Genomic DNA, 10,455 nt, shown 5'->3' on the forward strand with positions numbered 1-10,455 from the left:
TGCTGGAGCTAGAATAGTCAAGTTTGATACATTGATGCATCATTAGACTGTCCATAGGTACTGATGTGGAACTTCAGTTAGAAGCTAGGACAGACAGTATGTGCTTGAAAATCATTAGCAGGGAATGTCAGATAACACGAGGGACTCAGAGAAGAGCAGATGGTGGAAGGAACCACTTTGGAATCAATCCAGCAAATATTTATCCAACTTGCACATGTATTAGGAAATCAACAAAGTGAAGAGAATAGGCTGAGTGTCTCTCTCGCAAGGAATGTGGCCGATGTATCAATGCTGGGAGGGGGGAGACATGGGGAAACACATAAGAAGATGGCCTCCCAAAGACAGAATGATTGAAGAGTGACAGTCAAAGAAAGGGACAGCTGTTCATGAGCTTTTATACTGATTATCATCTTGACAGATCCTAAGGAGGCAAGTGTCTGGGTGTGTCCGGGGGGAGTTTCTAGGCTGAGTTAATGGAGTTGGGAAGACCCACTCTGAATGTAGGTGTCACCATTCTACCTGTTGGGGCTTAGGGTGATTAAAAAGTAGAAAGTGAGCTGAGTACCAGCATTTGTTTCCCTCTGCTTCCTATCTGTGGATACCATGTGATAAGAAGCCTAACAACGCTGCTGTTGCCATGGATATTAACTGGATCCTCTTAAGCCATGAACTAAAAGAAAACTGCCAAGTGTGGTGGTGTAGGCCTTTAATCCCACAGTGCTCCGGAGGCAGAGGCAGGAGGATAGCTGAGTTTGATTAAGGCCATCCTGGTCTACAGAGTGAGTTCCAGGGCAGCCAGGGCTACACAGAGAAACCCTGTCTCAAAAACCCCAAACCAAAGCCAACCAACGAAGCCAAACCTTCTTCCTTTAATTTAATTTTGTCAGGCAGTTTGTCAGAGCAATGTGAAAAGTAGTGAAGACCCAGCTACATCCCACGACGTTTGCAATATGGAAATTGTGGTGTTACTAAGATACTGAGCTTTGATTTCCTGCTTATACAGGGGGAAGATAACTATTGTGATGATTAAGTAACAGAGACTAAATCCTCAATTATAAACACTTCATTCATGTCAGTCTTTCTTTACCATGGCTTCATATAATCCTTATTATTTTTAAGTTTGGAGCATAGCCCCTGGCATCCATCCCAGCCTCCCAGGCCTGGGAGTTGCTTTGCTCTGGACTCCAAATCCCAGCATGTGATCCTGACCCGAGGTCTGCACACAAACTCCACCAGCAAGTTGGGTTTCACTTGGTGAGTTCCCCTTTTAAACTGCATGCGGGTTAATATTCAGGAGGATGCCTATATGTTTTTCTTTGGGTTCTCCTTATTTAGCTTCTCTAGGATCACTAATTATAGGCTCAATGTCCTTGGTTTATGGCTAGAAACCAAATATGAGTGAGTACATCCCATGTTCCTCTTTTTGTGTCTGGCTTACCTCACTCAGGATAGTGTTTTCTATTTCCATCCATTTGTATGCAAAATTCAAGAAGTCCTTGTTTCTTACTGCTGAATAATACTCTAATATGTATATATTCCATACTTTCTTCATCCATTCTTCCATTGAAGGGCATCTAGGTTGTTTCCAGGTTCTGGCTATGACAAACAATGCTGCTATGAACATAGTAGAGCATATACTTTTGTTGTATGATAAGGCCTCTCTTGGGTATATTCCCAAGAGTGGTATTGCGGGGTCCAGGGGTAAGTTGATCCCAAATTTCCTGAGAAACCGCCACACTGCTTTCCAAAGTGGTTGCACAAGTTTGCTTCAGCAAGCGATGAAAGGAGACAGAGACAGAGACCCACATTGGAGCACAGGACTGAATTCTCAAGGTCCAAATCAGGAGCAGAAGGAGAGAGAGCACGAGCAAGGAACTCAGGACCATGAGGGGTGCACCCACACACTGAGACAATGGGGATGTTCTACTGGGAACTCACCAAGACCAGCTGGCCTGGGTCTGGAAAAGCCTGGGATAAAACCGGACTCTCTGAACATAACGGACAATGAGGACTACTGAGAACTCAAGAACAATGGCACTGGGTTTCTGATCCTACTGCACGTACTGGCTTTGTGGGAGCCTAGGCAGTTTGGATGCTCAACTTACTAGACCTGGATGGAGGTGGGGGGTTCCTTGGACTTCCCACAGGACAGGGAACCCTGATTGCTTTTCGGGCTGAGGTGGGGGGGCTTAATTAGGGGAGGGGGAGGGAAATGGGAGGCGGTGACTGGGAAGAGACAGAAATCTTTAATAAATAAATAAATTAAAAAAAATAAAAAATAAAAAACAAACAAACAACAACAACAACAAAAAAAATAAAATAAACTGCATGCGGGTAGGGTCTTAGGGTGACCCGTTCATTTTTTCAGGCTTTTGTTGGAGTCATGGGTCGTGTGAAAAGTCTCAACAGCGGCAGAGGCCAAGCCTCCTGCAGAGATGGGATATTGCGCTTGACTCAGTGGCGCCAATCAGGTGGATGCATTTGGACGGGCCGTGTCAGAGGCATGCATTTAAAGTGGCTTTCTTGAGATTTCTAGCCAATTTCAAATGCCCTTAAGTGGGCACTTAAAAATCTTTTTAAATTGCATCAATAACTTAAAGCAAATGACACTCCAAGCCCGTGTTTTTCAAGTTTGGCACTTCTGCCCTCCCCTTCTGCTGTTCTTTCTCTGTTCATTGGCACTGCAACTCTTTGTCCTGCCCCTACATCCGTCTCTCTGTGTGTTTTCATTCACTGACTGCTCTTTGTCCCGCCTCGACTTCTGCCTCATCACCTCTCATGCGCGCATGCACAGACACTTCCGTGCTGCTGTGTACCCAAAAAGCAGCCACCAAAGTACTCCAACACCGCTCCTGTTCTAGCTTTGACAACAACAGAGTGCACTGGCAGTTTGTGGAGTGGCACTTCCCCATCAGTTACAGAGACATGGTGTCCGGTTTGTGTGAATGACCCCAGCTTAGCTGCTGTAACGCCATTTTGCAAGGCTTTCACACAAACAAATATAAGTTCAAGGTAAAGTCGGTACTCCTAGGCCACCAAACAAGATATCTATGATCAGACAACAGGCTTGGGAGGAGAACGAAAGTTCTGGGAAAAACCACATGTGCCCTAGATAGAGCCAAGTCAGCTATTATCAGATCTTCATGTCCCTGAGAAACTTGTCCCCAAGTGAACCCATCGCCTCCATTCGAACTGACCAATGAAATCCCTGTAACCATACATTTACTTCTGTATGCCTGCTTTTGCCACCCTTTTCCTATAAAAAGACCTTCTCCCAGCCTGCAGGTGCGCAAGTCCTCAGAAAGGATTTTGCCGCCCACAGGTACCTGTGCACACCCAATAAACCTCTTGCTAATTGCAGCCAGTGGTCGCCGACTGTTCCTTGTGTCCCGGGGTCATCTCCTGAGGGAAGGTCCTCTCCTCCTCTCTGAGGGTCTTTCATGTGGAGTGGCACTTACCCTCAACACAGGTTCCTATCTGGACCCTAGCACATGCTGGGTGCTCAGCCTTAAGTTTTCCACTTAGCTGTTTCCCTGGTCTCCCCCCCCCCCCCCCCCAGCCTTTCCTGCTGAGATGTTTTGTCTCTATGTTTCTGTTCTCTCTTGCAACGCCTAGTAAGCTGACACAGGTCCCTAAGTCTGTCCTGCTTTTCTGTTAAAATAATGTGGCCACAATATGTGTTTATATAAGTGTGTAACTGCGCTTTCGTAATGTAAATTTGAGTTTTGTGTTTATATGTGCTTCCAGATTATAACAGCTTTAAAATTTAGCTTAAATGCCCAGTTTAAAATACCAGGCAAAGATTTTTGGTTCTCAAGTGCCTTTACAGTTCTGAGATCATAGTATTTTAAACAACAAAGAGCTTCTAACACAAACAGCCAGTTTGTGCAGCATCCTATGTGTGCGCTCCAAAAAGACAGAAGACCTGCATCTTCAGGCTTCATCTGGGTTTGCAAAGTACCCACACACAAGCAAAAGAGGCTTTTTTCCTTAGGGAATTGATCTGCTTTATCTGCCAAGTCAGGAAAGACATTTTTCCCCTCACATAAAAATTCTTTGGGCCTCTCACACTAAACAGCTAATGGCAAATGCTGCTTCTAAGCATGATGTTCTTCAAGGACAAGGAGAGGACTTGGGATTGCCTGCTGGCCAAAAGCTGTCTCATTTTTTTGATCATCTATTCCTCCCAGATCTGTCTAAAGGCATTTGACAACTCAAGGTACTTTTTAACAGGCTTCATAGTTCAGAATTAACAGGTTTCAACCTTCAGAGGCTCAGAGTTTCCAATTTACTCTAATAGCCATCTACAGTTCTTACAGGTTCCTGAAAAAGTTCTACCGCTACACCAAAATCAGGTCTGGTAAAATCCACGCATTTTAATTTTAAGCCAAGACCAACCTATAAAACGGTTCCAGGACGACACCAAAAACACCTGTACCAGTTCTTGGGATCTCACATTGACACCAGCTTTCCTGGATCACAGACACCTGCCAACTAAAATCTGGTTTCATCTGCTATTGTGTCTCATCCCAAGGCTAGCCCCATTTCATAGGCCCAGTAATAACAATATTTTTTTTTCCTCCTAGACACCTGCCTTCTTACCTCCCTCAAGAAACAAATGTCTGGTGTCTCTGGAATGACAGTACACAGGATGCCTTTCCAGCCACACCTCTAGCTGAGCGTGGACCCACCAACACCCAGCTCTTCCCTTGCACACATCGTCCTATGCATGCAGCAAGTAGCCAGACTTGAGTCAATGTCCCTTTTTCCTAAGACAGCCTAAATGTTAGTCAAAATATCGCCTCAACTTCCTGTTACTCCTTATACAAACAGTTTGGAATGTAAGTCCCTGTCTCTGGCCTCCATCTTTGGAGGCCCCGTGCCTGTCCCCACCAAACCTTGACCCCTCCCTGGAGGACGGTGAAGACAGCCTGCCAAAATCTTGACCGCTCTCCCAGTTTATTTAAACTGCTCACCCGGAAAGTCTCCTGGTTGTCTCTTTCCTCCCCACGCTTGGTTGCATTTGTGGCTTCTTGGTTTCCCCTCGGGGACACCTGAGAGCTTAGGCATCCCATTCAACCTTGATATTTCTTAATTTGGCTTTTTGTGATTTGGCTTGATTGGGATTTTTGTGTCGGCAGAGAGCTCACGTTAGGAAAATTCCTAACAATTATAACAACAAATACTCACTCGTGTGCCGTATCATAAGTTGGCCTAGCACACTGGCCACAGCTGGTGGTGCAAATGCCAAGCTTCCCCTGTGTCTCAGGAGAGTGCATGCTGATCGCTTCAGCTCACTTTGTAGCCCTTCTCTGCTTCCCCCTGTATGTGCTCTGCTGATTTTGCTCTTCGCGTGACATCAACATTTGAGATATCCACACAGTATGGTCTGTGTTCTTCCCAGTTCACAGCTCATGTGGTTGTTTCAGTAAGACCATCCTTCCTGGAAAGGATCAGGCCATACTGCTGTATTTTCTCCTATGACCCAATTCTCCTTTATAGACTCTCTTGTACTTGGGAGTAAACAATGGTCTCGTGAGTAGATAAGTGTCTACATTCCCCTGAGGATGTGTGATCTGGAGCTGTCTTTGCCCAAGGATGCTTGATTTGTAACTTTGAAGAAGATGGTCAGTCTATGCCTTTTGCATCAGAGGGTAAAGGATACAAGCAGATTCTCAATAAAGGACGGTTGAAGAGATGAATGAAAACGTAAGAGCAGGGGAGAGAGAAGTGACTCAGTTGACAAAGCACTTCTTGTTCAAGCTACAGGTCTGAGATCAGAATGCCCATGTGAAAAATTCAGACAAGGTGGTGTGTTTCTGTAGTCCTAGGGTGGGGAGAAAGAGACAGGAGAATTAATAGGGCTTACTGGCTTGCTAGACTGGACAGTCAGTGAGGTCCAGCTTTAATAAGAGACCCTGTTTCAAAGAATATGAGAAATGACTGAGCAAGACACTCTACATTGACCCTTGGCCTCTATGGACATGTGTGCATGCTTGTGCATACACCTACAAACGCGCATGAACACAAAACACATACATAAACCCAGACACTAGAAATAACTTCTCAGAAAAAAAATATTAGCACATAAGTGATCTAACAAAAGTTCACTATAAACATAATATTCTACCAAATAATTGACCGTATATGATCATACTGTGGTACAAAGAGATTATGTCTTAGAAGGAGGTAAATGTGGGTCAAACTTTGGTCTTACCATGTATTAATTATGACTTTGGTTAAGTCAAGTACATGTCCTGAGCCTCAACTTCCCCTTCTGTACCATGATGTTTTTGTGGGAGTAGTAACAGGTGAAAACTCAACAGTGATGGGGACAATTTTCAGAAAATAGTACTTTGCTTCTTGGTTCCTCTTTCTTTCCTACAAGAGCATCTCTTTAAGGATATTTATTCCTCTGTATGTTCTGTTGTCTGGTGTTATTTCTTTCTTTAAGTCATTTTACTGCCAACTTAATATTTTTGTAACAATATCATAGTCCCAAAATGGTTCTCAGAAACTCTTAATTGTAAGACTTAATTTAGCCTGAGAGTTTATCTTCTTGACAAGTATTATCTCCAGAAAATATGCATGAATAGGTTTCTAGATAAGTTATTTAAACATATTAATGTATTTCTAGTGAATTGATGATTCAAGAAGGGCTAAATAGAAAACAGAACTGGACCATGAAAATCAAAGCATAATTACAGTTCGGAAAGCAATACTAAATGGAGTGTTTCTATACCTGCGTGCTTCAGGAGTACAGGGAAAGCAAATGTGGTCTCAAGTTTGAGACAAGAGAATAATTCATCATTAAAAAATGAATACTCTAGGTCCTGATGAGATCATGAAGTCAATAAGAGGATTTTCTGTTCCCACGGAGGATCTGAATTCGGTTCCTAGCACCCACATTGAACAACACACCACTCCCTGTACCTTAGTTACTGGATATCGGTACCCTCTTCTGACATCTACGGGTACATACTGCCAAAACCACTAACAACATACCCATAATTTAAAACATTTAAAAAAATCTTCATACAATGAGCATCATGATGGAACAATGTGGTAAGCAAACATTTTTCCTGCATGTGAAGATAGGCTTTCCACTTTATATTTGTACTACAAGTGCTCAGCTCAGTGACTGACACTTGAAAGAAATTTATAGAACTTGACTAAAATTTGTTTCATTTCTCTATTTTAATCCATGTTTATGTGATATCAAATTTTATATTCATTATTGCCCTTAAATATAAGAATTCTCAGAATCCATAATGTCTTCCTTTGTATAATCTTTAAAACTAATTACCAATTTCATATATAATAACAATCAAAATATTGATTCTATATGCTAGAAATAAGTGCAATGTCATGTCTACTTCTTTTCACTAGAGGTGCAGTACATTTATTAATTCAAAAATCTATCCCCTATTCTGGTTGATTCATCAGACAGAAATTATGTGGTTTGAATAGCTTATCCAAAGCATGTTGAGAAACCAAGCTGATCTCAGTGTGAGCATTATGTGTTTGGGTCCAGCTTCATGAAAACATCTGTAGATAACATGGTTCCAACCGCTATCAGTAGTTAGGATCTTGGCCAGGTGTTTCCAGGTTCTTGGCTTTTTTATCTAATGAGTTGAAAACAAGGGTTCACATCCAGTTGCAAAGGAAGCATGGTACATTTATCCAGAATGAGACAACAGAGGAGACTGTCTAGAGGGATACAATATCAAGACTGACAGCAGGCCACAAGGGTGTGAGCACTTAAGACCCCATTATTGTCTGGGGCTTCCTTTTATGGGTTTCAAGAAAAAGACAGGCTTGTTCCTAAGTGCTTTACAATTCTGTACCCATTGTTCAGGGATGGGAAGGTATGTATCCCGATGCAGGTGGGAGTATCAGTGTAACTCTAAGGCTGGTAGTTTCATTGTTTGGAAAGGGTTATGTGTGCAGTGTACCCAGGCAAAGGAGCTAGACAGCCAGTGTCTTATCACAAGGTTCCAGGGTAAAAACTTGTTTCTCTTGTGCTTCTGCCTCATAGCCTTAGCAGTAGCAATAACAACTCTCCCCAAAGTTCACTCCAGATTACAGCATTTTTAAGGCTATTTTGCAACTGTCGAGACACATTTCTCTAGGCTCATTATTACCTATTCCTACCTGAATGAATGAAAGGCAGACCAGTTCTTAGCAAATGCATTACCTATTATTTTAGAAACATTTCCACCTGCATTCCATTTTCATTCTCTGTAGACAGTTATAAATCTTCCAAAAACATGAGGTAATGAACTAATGATTTAGCTTATCATTATTTAACTTTAACATCTATTATTTAAGCATAGTTTAATTACTCTTTCTTCCCAATCAGACATTGAAAAATTTGAAAATATTCCTGTGGTGCTGTTGGGAAAGATTGGATATGATTAGAAAACTAAAAATGCTAATATGGATAATTTTTTAAGAAATTTCCATTACTGACTGTGATGGCTGGTGTTCATTGTCATATTGACACCTGGGAGATGAGCATCTAGGATGGCCTGCAGAGGATTGTCCTGATTACTTTAATAGAGATGAGAAGATCCATCTACTGTGGGTGGCATCATTCCCTGGCTGTGATCCTAGACTATATAAGTAGAAAAAGGAGTTGAATAGCATCATATATTCATCCCTTTTTTTTTCTGAATTTTGGATACAATGTGATCAGCTGTTTCAAGTTCCTCCTGCCTTGAATCCCCCATCATGAGAGACTGTACCCTTGATCTGTGAGCTATTCTTTGTAACAAGGAGGGGGGCCTGCTTGTTGTGGGTTTCTGTCCTGCCTGGTACCCCACAACTGCTTAGCCCCAAAGAAAATCACACATAGGTCTCTATAAGTTATAAAGTTGATTGGCCCATTAGCTCTAGCCTCTCACTGGCTAACTCTCACATCTTGATTAACCCATTTTTCTGATTTATGTTAGCCATGTGGCTCAGTACCTTTTTCAGTAGGCAGATCACATCCTGCTGCTTCAGTGGCCTGGGCAGGAGTGGGAGGAATCAGCTTCCTCCTTCCTAGAATTCTCCTGTTCTCATTACAACATTTCTACTTCCTGTCTGGTTTTCCCACCTGTACTTCCTGCCTGGCCAATCAGCGTTTATTTAAAACATGATTGACAGATTACAAACAACTCTCCCGCACCAATTCTTTCACCCCTAGATTGCTTTTTAAAGTTATTTTATCTTAGCAATAGGAAAGAAAACCAAGACACTATCTTTCTATGTTTAGTGCCTAACCTAGTACCAAGGTTTAAGAACTCACAATGGGCCGGGCGGTGGTGGCGCACGCCTTTAATCACAGCACTCGGGAGGCAGAGGCAAGCGGATCTCTGTGAGTTCGAGGCCAGCCTGGTCTACAAGAGCTAGTGCCAGGACAGGCTCCAAAGCTACAGAGAAACCCTGTCTCGAAAAACTAAAAAAAAAAAAAAAAAAAAAAGAACTCACAATGGGCTGGAGAGATGGCTCAGCAGTTAAGAGCACTGACTGCTCTTCCAAAGGTCCTGAGTTCAATTACCAGCAACCCCGTGGTAGCTCACAACCATCTGTAATGAGATCTCGTGCCCTCTTGGGGAAAAGACCTGGTTAGTCTTTTTTATCAACTTAGACCGTGAAACCCAATATGGACAAGTTCAACAAAACCACCACACATGGGTTGCCCATGCCTGCGTCAATAAAAAAAAAAATTGTTTTTATTATTTCAAATTTTATAGACTTTTCTATTATGACATCCTCTTTCTATATTAATAGATTTTTAATAATATACACACTTATAAAAATGCAATTTACTTTTCTACAGCACCTTAATTTCTATCTTCAATGTCTATCTGGCCAATTACAAAAATATTTATCAATTATTTTCAAAAGAAGTTAATATACCTCAGTTATTTCAGACTTAAAAATTATATGCATTTTTATTTTCTCTTTCTTTATTTGTATTGTTGAGATAACATGTGTTTTTAAAAAGTCTTACGAACTATGCAGACATTTTCTCATAGAAATTAAAGCCAGTATGGGTCTAATTTTGAAGAATAATTTGCTCCCGAGAAGTGTAACCCATTCAATGAATTAAACCCTTGAAGCAGTCATAACACATTGACATTATCTGGATAAAGAGGCTCCCTGAGGGCTTGTTTTGGGGTCTGATATTGTTTGGGGTAAGTCTCCCCGTTTCTGTCTCCCTTCTGTTTTGCTCTGCTTCACCACACCATTCCACCGTGATGTTCTTCTGAATCACCACAGGACTTCAAATAACGAGACCTAATCATCTACTCAAAACTCAGAAACCATGAGCCAAAATACAGCCTTTCATCATGAGGTATTTGTCACTACAACAGAAAACTAATATGCTGGATGTGATGGTTAGCTTTAATTGTTAACTTGACACGACTTAGAATTGCCCAGGAAGAGAGGCTCAGTGAAAGACTG

The sequence above is a fragment of the Microtus oregoni genome, unplaced genomic scaffold (assembly GCF_018167655.1).
Source record: "Microtus oregoni isolate MIOR12 unplaced genomic scaffold, Mior012 000003F_ref0000135, whole genome shotgun sequence".
NCBI lineage: Eukaryota > Metazoa > Chordata > Mammalia > Rodentia > Cricetidae > Microtus > Microtus oregoni.